This window comes from Piliocolobus tephrosceles, chromosome 2 (genome assembly GCF_002776525.5).
Source record: "Piliocolobus tephrosceles isolate RC106 chromosome 2, ASM277652v3, whole genome shotgun sequence".
In the NCBI taxonomy this organism is placed as follows: domain Eukaryota; kingdom Metazoa; phylum Chordata; class Mammalia; order Primates; family Cercopithecidae; genus Piliocolobus; species Piliocolobus tephrosceles.
Window position 1 is genome coordinate 163,147,070 of NC_045435.1, and position 14,998 is coordinate 163,162,067.

Sequence of the window (14,998 nt, forward strand, 5' to 3'; positions counted from 1 at the left end):
CCCTGGATGGTAATTTCACTCAGACACAGCAGTAACATTTTAGTATTTAATGGGATGCTTGTAGAGATTTCATTCCACAATGAGAACATTTCCTATTACAGGAATAAAACGAAAAAAGAATCATTCATTTCACATGAAAAACAGAGACTTTTCGAAATGGAAACACTGTCAATCAGGCTGAATCACAAGCTGTGATTAAAGCCTCCAGACTTTTTCCCATTTGTGCAAGCACATTTGAATTTTAGCCCAACACTGAGCCTGTATTATAAGAACATCTAATGTATTCTGCTTTGAACATAATGCCAAACATGTCGTAAAAGTAAAATACTTATCACCTAAGTTCAAGCAAATTTTGGTCTTTTATTCAAGAAGCAGTCACAGCACCTCATTTACAACCTTAACTCAAAAGTAGATCTTCCTAATCAGAGAAATGAAGATAAAGCTGGAGTCTATTATCATCTGTACTGCTGGTACATGAAGCATGGTTTATGGAAGAGAAGCCAGACATCTCTGGAAAAGTCAAGTTGCTCTCCCCAGCGCACTACTGCTGTACCCAACAATGAATTCTTTTTGCTGTTTCCATCCAAACAATGATTGAGCCCCTGGGCTGCAGGCTGGATAAGTTAGACATGGTCCCTGTCCTCTGGAAATCTACCAGCTCATGCAGGACGACTCTTCAGTTAAGGGACAATTATTACATGTACCAAGAGGCTGTGGATACAAGGAGGAGAGGCCTGGAGTGGGAGGAGCTGTCAGAAAGGGCCACTGCATGATGTTTGAGTCAGTCTTCAGACGAGGGGAAAGGCCTTCCAGGCACAAAGTGCAGCATGATGGGGCAGAGGTACGAGGAGCCTAATACATTAGGGGAACAGTGTGTCCTATGGGCAGCTCTCCCAGGGGCATGCAGTGACCTCTGCCCAGCACCTGAGAGGCCCGGGAACTGAGCAGCATCCCTTCTCAGGGAAGCAGAGGTGTATGCAGGTCTTAAGACAAGGTAAGAGAAGCAGAAGATGGTGCCATGTTTCCTTGGTGATCTAAAGTGTTTCCAGAGACAGCGCTGGTCCAGCTAATGGGACAACTGAGGAGGAGACTAGAAACTGTTAACCCAATGCTCGGATGAACTAAAGAAAGTGGCATGACAGGCCTCAGCTCAAAACCTACTGGCCTTGCCCTCTCTGTGGTCAGTACCTTTGCCAATTCCAATCTGGGGCCTCTGCTCACCTCAGAGACAGCCAGATCACCACTTCCTAGATTAGGGCTTCTTCTTCAAATTCATTCTTCTTTTTCCTTTCCCTAGTATTCATCAACAGTTCTAATCAACTTTACCTCCAAAATATATCCCAAGCCTACACATGCATGTCCCTCTTTTTTTGTCTCCACCTAGTCCTGGTCACCATCACCTCTTGTTTAGACAACTGCAACAGAGAGACATTTTATTTCATTATAAATCAGATCACAATATTCTACTCCAAACTCTCCAAAGACTTTCCTTCACACTTGGAATAAAATAAAAGCTTTTTTTCATGGTCAGGGGCCCAGCCCAGCTCTCTGGTCTCACCTTAGACCATCCTGCCCATGCTCAGCAGGTCCAGCTCCATCATCCTCCTTTCTGTATCTCTCTTTATCCTGGCTCTTCCCACTGCCTGGAATGTGATTCTCACGTAACTCAAGAAGCCAACACAATGCCTAACTGATTGTCTTCATGGAACGTGTCACTGTTTTCTTATTGCCTAGTCTCCCATCTCTGCTATACCATAGGCCTTACAGGAGGAGGGACTTCTGAATTTGCATTCCTCAAGACTGTATTCCTAGAACAGGATCCGTCCCACAAAGAGTATTCAAGGCACATTTATTGAGTGCACAAGTCCATGCATCTGCCAATATCCCCGAAAGCTTTAGACGTTATAGAAGCCATGGCCCCTGGAATTTACCAGGCCAGAGAAGTGCTGCCCTTATGGAGGCTGCTGATGCAAGGAAGGGAGGGCATGTGCCCTGAGGTCTCCCAAACTGGGATCAAAGGCCCACTTTCCTGTCTTGGTAGAGCCTTTGTGACAGAGCACTGATGCCTCTGCCACTGGCTAGCTGCTCTGCTTCGTAACTGTGCTGTATTAGGGTTCTCCAGAGAAACAGAAGCAATAGGGTGTGTGTGTGTGTGTGTGTGTGTGTGTGTGTGTGTGTGTGTGTAAGAAAGAGGGGGATGGGAGAGAGAGAGATTTATTACAAGGAATTCATTCACATGATTACGGAGGCTGACAAGTCACAAGATCTGCAGTCAGCAGGCTTGAGACCCAGGAAAGTCATTGTTTCTGCCCTAAGTAAGGAAGGAACCGATGTCCCATCTCAGCAGTCAGGCGGGGAGGACTTCCCTCTTAATCAGCCTTTTTGTTCTATTCAAGCCTTCAACTGATTGGATGGGGCCCACCACATTCATGAGAGCAATCTGCTTTAATCATTCTGCAAATGTAAACGTTAATCTCACCCAAAAACACTCTCACAGGCACACCAAGATTAATGTTTGATCCAATATCTGGACACCATGATCCAGTAAAAGTGACACACAAAATTAACAATACACATGCCTTTTGTGTCTGTCTCCCCCACTAGGTGTGAGCAACTTGAGAAGAACTGGGTCTTATTTATCCTGGATAATCTGCTTTAATACCTAAAACTTGGTAGGTGCTCAACAAATATTTGTAGAATGAATGAATGAATCTCTGATTCCAAGAACTAGTCTCAGGTCTGGTCTAAGTTAAGACTCACAAACTTGGGTCACGTTGAAGTGCCTCTTGGCAAGGGATGGGAAGAGATCAGGATAATGTCTAAAGGTAGACCACCAGGCTGTCCAGAGGGTACAGAATATGTCATTCAGACTGTGAGAACTCACCCAGGGATCTCTGCACTGGCCAAAGCAGACAGGAGCAGTTTCAGAGCACAGGCTAGGTACCTAGGTACCAGCTCTAATGGCTTTGTCAGTTACTACCTGTGACCTGGTCAAGGACAATGACTTCTTGTGGCCTTAGTCTCTTCTTCCCTAAAGTGAAGGTGATAGTAATAACTTATTCACAGATTGCTGTGAAGATGAAATTAGATAATCCATGAACAGAAAGTATGAGTTCGTTTCATGACCCTTGGGGAAATAAAGACTTCTTTATTTCTCAAATCAGATAAGTTTGGCTTGGATTGCAAGAAAATCAGATACATAAAATGAAGTTATGTATAAAGAACTCATACAACTAAACAACAACAACAAAAACCTGATTTTAAAAAGGGACAAAGGACATGATCAGAAGTTTCTCCAAAGAAGACATACGAATAGCCAACTAGCATATAAAATGATGTTCAACATAACTAATCACTCAGGAAATGTAAATCAAATCCACAATGTGATACTACCTCACACCCACTACAATGGCTATTAAAAAAAAAAGTAATAAGTGTGGGTAAGGATGTAAAGAAACTGGAAATCTTGTGTATTGCTGATGGGAATATAAAATAATGCAGCCATTGTGGAAAACAGTATGGCAGTTCCTCAAAAGCTTGAAAACATAACTACCACATGATCCAGCGATTTCAGTTCTGTATATATACCCAAGAGAATTGAAAGCAGAGTCTTGAAGAGCTATTTGTATACCCATAGTCATAGAAGTATTATCCATAATCATCACAATGTGGAAGCAGCCTGAGTGTCCATTGACAGAAGAACATGTAAATACAATGTGGTTTTGCATTTAACAGAATATTATTCATCCTCAAAAAGGAGGGAAATGTTGCTACATGTTACAGTATGGGTGAACTTTGAGGAGCTTATGCTAAGTAAAATAAGCCAATTGCAAAAAGACAAATGCTACATAATTCCACTTACATGAGATATCTAAAGTCATAGAGACAGAAGGTAAAAGGGTGTTTGCTAGGGGCTGGGGAGAGGGAGAAATGGGGAGTTGCTGTTTAACGAGTATAGAATTTCAGTATTGCAAGATGAGAAAAGCTCTAGAGATTGACTGCACCACTATGTGAATATAACTGCTGAACTCTACACTTAAAATGGTGAAGATGGTAAATGTTATGTTATGTGTATTCTCAGATAAATCCACCTACACAACCAGTGAATCACCTTTATATTGCTCCTTGGGACTTTCCTTTCCATGGCCATGTTCATCAACTCAGTTGATTTTCACAGCAACCCCCAGCAATCAGCAGAATGGGTGGAATCCAGAGGGGCTCAGAAAGATCGTGGATCTAGGACTAAGTTCCAGGTCTCCCAACTCCCTTCCTATTGGCCTCTTTCTACTGATCATCTTTCTTTTTGGGGACTAAAACCTAATGTTTACAGGGACTAGCCTGTCAGTGAGCCTGTAACCGGCATGACTAAGTGCTGACCCTACCTTAGAAATCATAAAGTCTCCAAAGAGAAACCCTGCCCACTGTCCCTGAGGAATTAATACTTTAATGAAGCTGTGATTGTCCCCCAACAAAGAAAAAGATTGTCACTTTACTGTATACTCATGGCTGGAAGTATGAGTATACAGTATACTTACATCTGATGACTCAGGGCAGACAGCTTCAGAGAGTCCTCCTTGGTCCTTGCATCCAAAGTGGCACATCACATCAAGTCAGGGACATTCAACAACTATAATCCTAACTGGGTCGCATCTCCCCAAGGAGGCCCTATAGCTGTTAAATTCACTCCAAGAAGCTATAGATCCTGCCATGCCAGGGCCATAGGATGAGATCTGCATCTTAGAGGACAAAAGTCACATTAATATATAGAGAGCACTTAATACATGTAAGGATCTACTTCTCTGTATTTTACATGTGTCCTGGGGGAAGTTGTTAAGAAAAGAGTTGTTGATGTCTTCTGGTTGTTTTGTACAGTTGGGTTGGTTGGTTTTTTTGTTAACTGTTATTGGTTTATTTTTATTATGGGTTTTATTTGTTCATTTGTTGTTGTTTTAGTATTAGAGAACAGAGCCTAATTGAATGTGGTTTTTCTGTGACCACCTGACGAAAATGTCCAGGACACTCTTAAAATCATTAAGTATAAATAGGTTGGTTGCCTTCGTTTCTCTGGAAAATGTAATCTTCCCCTCACTGATTCTTCTTGTGATCTGAAAAGTTGCTTCATTTCTTATAATCACTGGATCACACCATCAACCACAGCAGAAGGCTTTGGGTAAGAGGGAGCCCTTTGGATGACAGATATTGTTGATGCAACTCCAAGGAGATAATTAATCTCTTCCCCTAGGTTTTACTCCACCAATCCAACCCAATGCTCATCACTCAACTTTTCAATCACTCACATATCCATTCAATGTGTATTTATTGAGCATCTACTATGTATAAGGCACTGTGAAGGGCAAAATAGACATGATCTCTGACTTTATACAGCTTATAGTTTAGTGGGAATATTGACATTAAACAGATAAATACATAGAGCTTTCACTGCAGTTGTGGTATCTGCTAGAAAGTGAGACATGTAGTGTGCTTCTTCATTCATCCACTAGGTATTTACCGAGCACTAAGACAGGCAAAACTCTATCTCAGGTGCTTATTGGAACATGTAACCAGACAAAAGCTGGGATGTAAGAGAAGATCCCCTAAGCAACTGTCATTCAAGCTGAGACCTGAGGGACAGAGAGAAGTTGGCCTGGCAAGGAGAAGACTGGAAGTGCATGCCAGCCCAAGAAACGGCATGACAGGGTCCTAGAGCAGGACGTGCCTGTGAGAATGAGAAGGGAGGCCAGTGGACCTGGAGCACTGGGGCTGGAGCAGGACAAGGAGACATTAAAGCAAGAGGAAAGACCAGGGCTGTCCAGTTTCCACAGGCTCCATGCTCCTCTAAGAGTTGTCACTTGATCCTAATGGTAGGGGGAAACTTCTGAGGGGTTTTCAGCTGAGAGGTGATGTTCTCATCATTAACACCATAGTATATTTTACTCCTATTTTGTCAAGATCCTAAAACAGGTCAAATTTCAGTATGTTGTCCATCAAAAATGTCACGCAAGTTCACATCTGAGGCATGACATATCCCTCCCCTTGGTTCCTTTCAACATGCTCTTCTCCTGTTTTGTTTTTTGCTCTTTTCTTCCTGGTGAATGCTTATTCATACTTCAAAATTCGATCTGGCCCTAGCCTCATCTATAAAGCAATTTGACTTCCCCAGGCCTTGACTGCAACTTATACTCACCTCCAGATAATAGGAGACTCAGAGTATGGGCCAGGACCAGGGACGACACACAGAAAGTGGTCCACACACAGAAAGTGAGGTAAGCACAAAAAGTGAACATGTTCAAAAACATTTAGAGCAATTACACAGCACAATTTTATGACTATTGAATCTAATAATTTTGAAATGCAGGGCTTGAATTTTGGTAGCTATTTTTTCTAATGATTCATCTTTATTGTATTTTGTAAAAGCATTGATCCAAAAAGAATTGAAATTTGTTTTAAAATGAAGGAAGGGGGCCTTCAGCACAGATGGTTTGAGAAGCCCTGTCCAGAGTACCTCATCCTGAAGGCCTTTCTCTGCTTCCTCCTCCCTCTTTGCTATCAGCTGACCACTGCAAGTTCACTACCTCATTTCATCCACACAATCCCCTTACAGGGAAATCAATCCCTAGCTTACCTCCTCTCCTCTTATTAGAAATGAGCTAACTGAAGCTAAAAGGTAAAGCAATTGCCTATATTGGTTTCCTATTGCTGCTATAACAAAGTACCACAGACTTAGTGGCTTAAAACTATACAGATTCCTTATCTTATAGTTTTGGAAGTCAGAGAGCCTAAATAGGTTCACTGGGCTAATATCAAGGTGTTAGTGCATGGCCACATTCCTTCGAAGGCTCTAGGAAATAATGCATTTATTGCCTTTTCCAGCTTCTAGAGGCCTCCCGCATCCCTTGGCTTGTGTCCCCTCCCTCCTTCTTCCAAGCCAGTAGTGTAGCATCTTCTGGATCTCTCTCTCTCTCACCTCTGCTTCTATCACCACATATCTCCTCTTCAACTCCATTCCCGCTTATAAGGATCTTTGTGATTACATTGAGCCTACCTGCAATATACAGGATAATCTCATTTCAAGATTCTTAACCACATCAGCAGAGTCCCTTTTGCCATACATGATAACATTCAAAGGTTTCAGGAATTAGGATGTGGATATCTTCCAAAGGCCATCATTCTGTCTACTATAATGGCCAAGATCACACAACTATTAGGGCAGCTACTTCCAAGATTCAAACCCCCAGGTCTTGGCCTCAGAATCCATGCTTTTTGTTTTGTTTTATCTTTCCCAACTACTCCACTCTACCTTCTAATATATGTGCACATGTTTGTAGGAATACTTTGTCCCAGCTACTCAGGAGTCTGAGGCAGGAGAATCGCTTGAACCCAGGAGGCTGAGGTTACAGTGAGCCGAGACCACAGCATTGCATTCCAGTCTGGGTCACAGAGTGAAACTCCATCTCAAAACAAAAAAGAAAGAGAGAAAGAAACAAAAGAAAGCCCACAACCAGGGACGCACCCCAACAAAGATAGGCAAGGTCAGGATCAAAATACAAAGGCAGATGGGGCCAAGTAAGGACCTGCTGGACACAGAAGAGGGAGGCATCCTGATGGCTTGAGAAGCTCTTCAGAAGCCCCAGGCAAGGGCTATACAAGAGAATTTGAGGGAGCTTCAGGAAACAATATTAGTGCCTTCTTCTGTGCCCCCTTTCAACCCTCTACTCACCTCTGTCTAAGGACATGTCATGCCATTTATATTAATGTTTTTACTTATCTGGAGGGCTGGTATTTATGGATGTTCAGACTGCACAGTGTACAAAGTCACCACACCTAAAGAATGCCACTGGGTTCTCAGATACTCACTCATCTGAGAGAACACTGGAGAGTGTGTGGACTCCCAGTTAGGTGTGTCCTGGGGCAGTAGCAATGAGCTGCCGCCAACAAACCCACGGGGCACAGCCAGCCCGGGCACAGTGTGCTCACTCAGGAGAGAAAGCCTCTAGGCTGTCACTGATTCACCTGTGTGTGCAGCTGTGCCTTCTCCCAATGTCACTTCTCTTGCCCACCATTGCTCCAGGAGATGCGATTCCACTCCCAGCACCCTGCTTCTGACTCTGATCCTGACTCAGCTGCCTGAGCCAAGGGCTGAGGAACAGGCAGGGATATTGGACTGTGCTCTTCAGCATCCAAAGGGGACATGTGCTGCCTTCCAGGGCTCTGGAAAGCTTCCCCAGGGTGAGTCATGGTTTCTGGGCACCATTGTTCAGGTGGGACCATGTACTAACATTGATTCTTTTTTCCTAGTGAAAGAAGCTCTTCTAAAATTTTTCAGAAAGGTACCTCATGTTCTGGCTTGACCCTGCTTATCTCCCCCTCCCCATTTCAACTCACTCATTAAGCATTTGGATTAGGCACTTATTTATGCTCCCAGCAGCCAGCAGGTGATTGGCTCTAAGGCTAAGTGATGGGGAGAAGAAAGAAGAGAGGAAAGATGGGAAGAAAGGAGGGAGGGAAAGAGGAAAAGATCTTTAAGTATCTGGATGGATGGATGATGGATGGATGGATGGATGGATGGATGGATGGATGGATGGATGAGTGTCCTATACCTGTTAAACACAGAAATTCATCTTGTTCTCCTGTGGTCTTTCTATTTTGACTATTTTGGTTACCCCCAATACTGTTTCCTTCTCTCCTGTCTCTCCCACACTCTCTGGTTTATCCATGAGGCCATCCACATCTTCTAAACTGAATCATCATTGGGGCTTACACGTTGCCTTCCCATAGCTACAGACTGCATCTCTACCCCTCTCTCCCACCCCTGCTGAAGCAGCCAAGCCCTGGGAGCCCAGCTCCTGGTCAGAAGCATCCAATGACACTGCTGTTCACAGCAATTCACAGCACTCACGCCCAGGAAGTGAGAGTGTCTTTCTCTCCCCTCTCTCTGGGCAGGAAGGTACCCCAGGAGGATCTGGCTGCCACTGCCTCCTTCCTGGAAGATGGAACTCCTTCTTCTATCTAACCCAATTTCCCCAAGCTCTACTTGCAGATTCAACTTCTTTTATCCTTGGGGAAGTTTTTTCCTGTACATTCTCAGTGCCTAGTGCTGTGAAGCTTCTTATATGGCCTGTTCCAGGGAACACTAAGCATTCTCAAGGCTCCAAGATGTTGACTGCAAAATGAATTTTCTGGGGTCAGGGGAGGAGGTAGGGGCTCTCAACAGGGACTTAACAGGGTGAAGGTGGGGAAGGTATTTTTTTGAGCATGTGATCTCTGCTGGGCATTGTACTGTGCCCTGGGGAGCAGCAGTGAATGAGAGAGATCCCTATTGTCATGGAACATCCAGTCTAGTAGGAGAAAAGAGATAGTAAGTGAAATCAATGATGGTACATGCTCCATCATGTAGGATAGGGGATGGACATGGCTCAGGAGTGGTGAGTGGGAGGGGGAAAGGTTGGCAGTGAGGCTCTTTAACCCAGGTGGTCTCTGCAGAAAACACTTTAGACTAATGACCTGAGCAATAAGGAGGAGCCACCAAGACACACACAAGGGACAAGCAAGGGGAGAATGGGCAAGCCTGGAGTGTCGGGGGACAGACTGTGGCCAGGGTGGCTGGAGCACATGAATGAGGAGGAGAGTGGGCAGAGGTGAGCTCAGGAAGGTAGACAGGAACCTTCCCGAACAGTTACTGATACTTATATTGATGGCTTCCCCATAGTGAGAGTGTGTTGTGTGCCCAACACTGTGTTAAGTCCTTCACCTAAGTCATGTCATTAATCATTACAACAGCAGTCACTGAGATGGAGATTATTAGCCCACTTAACAGATACAAATGATAATAGCATGCACTGAGTATCTATTAGGGGCCATGCACCAGGCTGTATGCTGTATATGCAGTGTCTCATTGATTCCTCATGACAGCTTCATGAAGTGCAAATATTCTTATTTCTCCATTGTACAAGTGAGAAAACAGAGACTCGGAGCATTAAAATGACTTGTTCAAGGTCCCAGCATTACAAATCAGATCAAACCGTGGATGAATGGATCCAACCTTTGTGTCTGTTTGCCCTTCAGGTCTGTCTTGATGTTGACTTTGGGGAATGAGGAGCATAATTTCTGCCAGAGAGAATTGCTGGGGACATGTAAGGATGTGTCCTTTTATCAGGGCTCCTCCCGGAGCCCTAGGAGGGAAGCTGAAGGAAGGCGCAGAGGAGCTGGTGGGGGTAGGTGCATAGCACCCCTCCCAGCAGGCTGTGGGATCTGGCCTCCCCAAAAGTGGGCTTGGATCATGCTCCTTCTCCAGAGATTCAACCCACTCCACCACTGCCTTTAAAACTGCTGCCACATTTGAGAAATATTCCACCTCTGAAGCACACCTCCTGTGCAGCACCATTTTCATCCTTCTTTGTCACAGCCCAGACCAAGCCCAATTGACTTTAAAGTGATTTGCCTCCCAGAATTCTCCCAGTACTCAGCAACAGCATTTGGGCTAGTTTTCGGGCCAATAGATCATTTGGAATGTTTTTATAACATAAAAATCCAATCCTTTATAGCAGGCAATCAGCAGTCTTAAAATAATTGCCCGTAACTAAAGACAAACCAAAGTAACAGCAAATGAAATCTGATTAATGGGTAGTAAAAACTGATGTTCTCTAAATAATTCCTCAAAATAAATTTCACTAAAATAATCTCTCCATGAAGACATTTCTTTAGGGGCTTAAGATAAATAGACTCCTTTTTTTTCAAGGTACCTCATAACTAAATTACATAGCACGTGGGGGAGGTTCTGGTTATGTTCCTAAGTAGAGAATTTTCTGTTTGCTTCTATTTTCCCTCAAGGCCATCACAGAAAGAGAATAAAATTTCATTTTCCCCCTACAATTATGTAGCTGCATTATTTTTGTAATAGGCTTACTAAGAACAAGCTCCCCAAACACAATTCTGTAGCTAAGGTTCACAGGGTTGAAATCAAGAGACAAATCCTCTTTGCTTCTTTCTGGGCTGTATTTAAAAAGGTCAGTGTTAATGACAATTGAGAAAATTCAATTTCTCCTCAGAGGCCAGGGTTTTTAAGACGCATCAGGTGGCAATTTGGAACAGAGCCTAACCTGTTGCAGAAGTGAAATAGGGGACTCAGGAGACCCAGTTCTCACCTCTGCCCTGGCCCCCACTGGTTTAATGCCTTGAGCTCATGAAATTATTAAACTTTTAAGGTAGGACCTTAGAAATAGAGAAACTGAAAAGGAGACTTGCTGAGCTAATGAGAAGAGGAGGGGTGGAGGGTGATCAAAGGACTATTCCAAGATGAGAAGAACAAGTGGCATTAGTCAGGTAGAGGGAACAAAATATGCAAACACCATTTGTTTGCATATTTTGCAATAAGAGGAAAACATCCAGCTTCAGTGAGTGACCCTACACAAGAAGAGAGACCAGAGGAAAGAAGACAGAGCTGGACAGGGTTGCAGGTGGTTTTGGAAGGTGGGACAAAAATCCTTTTCTGGATGAGAATCCTCTTCTGAGCATCAGTGGGAGGCCATGTCAACCCCCAGTGGTAAAAGGAGAGGTGATGGCATAGGAGGTTGAAGACAGTGTAAGAGTTTTTGAGAGGACTGGGGGAGAGCACTGCCCAGGACACATGTTCTTTCCAGGCAGAGTTGAGCACCTAACTCAGGTATCAGACCATGAGTTTCTGGTGACTCAAACAGCAACATTGTATAATTGTGCCCAGCAGTGTTTAGCAGGTAGCCCAGGCAAGATTAGAGAAGGTGGAGGGCCAGGTTGACCCCATGTGGGAGTATGGGTAGCACCGAAGGGCAGATTAGGTAAAGGGAGTGAAGATGTTGGCAAGAGAGAGATTGAGACGATAGACCCAAGGTCAGGATGAGATTGAGAGGCAAGTGAGCAAATACAAAGACAATCGATGGATTAAGGAATTAGAAATCTCAATGTAGATAAAGAGCAGATGCTGTGAGACAAACCCAGGGAGAGTGACAGAAAAATGCAAGGTGTGGTCAGAGTATTACTGTCGTTTGAGATCCCAGAGTAGAGGAGACCCAAGAGATCACAAGGGTATGACCACGGGAATAGACAGCTGAAGTGGAGAGGAGATGAAGGCTTCCTGAGTTAAGAAGATCAGGATTCTGAGGGGCCAGAGCATGGAAGTGACCACCGCAAGGATGCTGAAATCCCTAAGAATGGCAGCAAGACTCAGAATGGGGGAGAAAACTCTGCCCAATGCATTGGTGGAGTCTTGGGACAATCTACTTTGAGGAACTGGGACCCACCCTTTTCCCACCCCCAGTTCAAAGAAGCATTTTTGTAACAGGACTTTCTCCCTTTGATCAACAAGCTATATCAAAAATTATCTGAAGCCTGAGGACCTTAAATTAAAAACAGGAGGACACAATTAGATAACAAGGTGGAAGCTAGAATTTGAAAGTAAATGCTGTATTTGAAATGTTACATCCCAAATATCTCTTTAAACTCACCAGCCTCTCTTGCTCTGAATGTCCCTTAGTCTCTGGTACAAGTGACCTCATCTCCTGCTCCTCCTGTGGCTTCCTACTGATCCCACACCCCCATCCAAAGACTCTATTTCCACACTTGAGTTCCCGCAGAGCTACCGTGCAAAATAGGTCATGTCTTATCACACTGGTGGCTGCCAAACACTTCTCCACTACCTGTGACATCTTATGTAGAACGTACTCATATAACATATGAATATGGAATTTCTTGGTTGAAAAGGGATGGGAACTCTGGAGAGCTCTGCCTATTTGGCCTCCCTCTCAGTTGGCCATCTACATCCCCATGGGCCCGTATGCTTATTTTTATGTTCACTTACATGAAACGAAAGACTTATAAGCAGAATGGCAATAACATTTGATACAAAACAGTAGAGCAGGCATCATTCTATTAAGGGTACAGAATTGTGCAGTCATTACAAACGGGGGTTCAAAATATAGGTGCTGGGTTTGAAATCTGGCTCCTTCACCTACCGTGTGATCCTGACAAGTTACTTAATCTTAGTTTCCCATTTTCTGCTTAGTTAAGTGAGTATAATAAAAGTATTTAATAACTGTTAATAACTTACACCTATCAACCCTTGCTAGATACATGATTTCATTATTTGGATGTTATGAATGAGCCGCACAACTGTTGGTGATGGAGTAACACAAAAAAACAAGGAGCAAGTGGCGAAGGTTAGCCAAACCCTGACTCTCAAGATGTATATCTGGAAAACATGAGCTAAGAAGGCCTCGCTTGCTACTTGTCTTAGTTTATATTGCCGCAGAAGCAGACTCTGAGCCAAGTCTCTGAGGACAAGCCACCTACAGGCAGGTGCAAGGAACAGGGGTAGGAAGGAGGGCAAGTGGTATGGGAGGGGAAGGCAACCATTATTCAGCCAGCTACAACAGTGGAAGATTAAAGCTTAATCCTATGGGGAAGCCCTGGTAAATAGCACAAAATATGGTTCAGAAATTTTTTTGGCCGGGGAGCTAGAATATTCTTGACCAACACTCATAAACCACTCATCAGTGGTTAAGGGCTGACCCTACCAGGGTGATTAATTCATAGGCACTTCCTGCTGGCTGTGCACAGGGACAAAGGGGTTTTCTGTACTCTGAGGGCAAGCCGCAACAGAGATGAAAGTATTGGCTACCAGACCTCAGGCTGGCACAGGTGGAAATGGTGAAAATACCTGAGGAGCTGTAGGTAGAATGCACACTGCAGCTACACTAGTCACAGTTGTGTAGGCTTCCCCAGTGGGATTACAATGATGAGGCAATTGTCATAAGGTGCAAATGTTGTTCTTAGCTATCAGTCCCCACCCTGCCCTTCCACTTCCCTTAAGACCTGTGTGATTTAATGCAGTCAGTTTTCTCATGATAGCACTTGATCTGCCCCAGGTATGTGTACTGCTAAGAATGCTCCGCTTGAACATGCCAGGGGTTACCATCAGCGAATGGGAAAGTTTATGCAAATAACACTGCACAGCACTGAGACACTGATGTTGAACCTTGACTTTTCCCTGTCTTATGCTTCACAATGCCAGCTGCAGATGTCGGGAAAGGAGCTGAGCAGGAAGAGAAAGGGAGCCAGCACTGTGCTGGGGTCTTTACGCCTCACCGAATCCACAGCCAGTCCTGCAGCAGTAGAGAGCGAGTCTTCTTCCCCTTGCTTTCACCAGCCCTGGGAGCCAGCCATCACTCCTTCTGTGCCAACCTGAAGGGTGACAATTAATTCGTTTCAGTGTTATTTTTATTTGAGTTGGCCTGCTTACAAATGACGTTGAACTGCTTTTCATGTTTATTGTTCTCCAGCCTTTTAATTTGTACATCATCTCTTTCCTCGGCACGCACATACCACTCCTCGCCTGTTTATAACATTGTTCTCTGGGGAAAGTCAATCTCTGGTCCAAGATGCGGTTTTGAGGAACAAGCTGTGTTCGCAGCCTGCTTGTGCTCTCACAACAGAAACAGGTGCAAGTGGTGGAAAAGAGGGGTCGAGACAGCAGTTTCTCCAGAGCCTTTGGGGTTCATTTCGTCTTCCGCCTGACTCTGAACTTGAAGAAGACAGAGGCCTGGATTATTCTCCATTTATAGTCACCCTCCATCCATTCTCTGCTCTGCATTGTACCCAGAGGCTGGCCTCCAGGGATGACATCACAGTTCCCTTGCTTTCCAGCTTCCAGTTTGGTCCAGCCAGTGATAGGCATCATAATGAGAAAAGACAGGGGGACAGAGTTGAGAAAATGTTTTTATCCCACACTGGTATTAGTTTCCTAGAGCTGCCATAACAAATTATCACAGACTTGGATGGCTTAAAGCAACAGAAATGTATTCTATCACAGTTCTGGAAGACAGAGGTTTGAAGTCAAAGTGCCGGCAGGGTTGGTTCCTGCTGGCGGCTCCGAGGGGGCACCTGCTTCATGCCTCTCTCCTGGCTTCTGGCAGCTGCTGCCATCCCTGGTGTTCCTTGACTTGTAGGTGCATCACTCCAACCTCTGCCT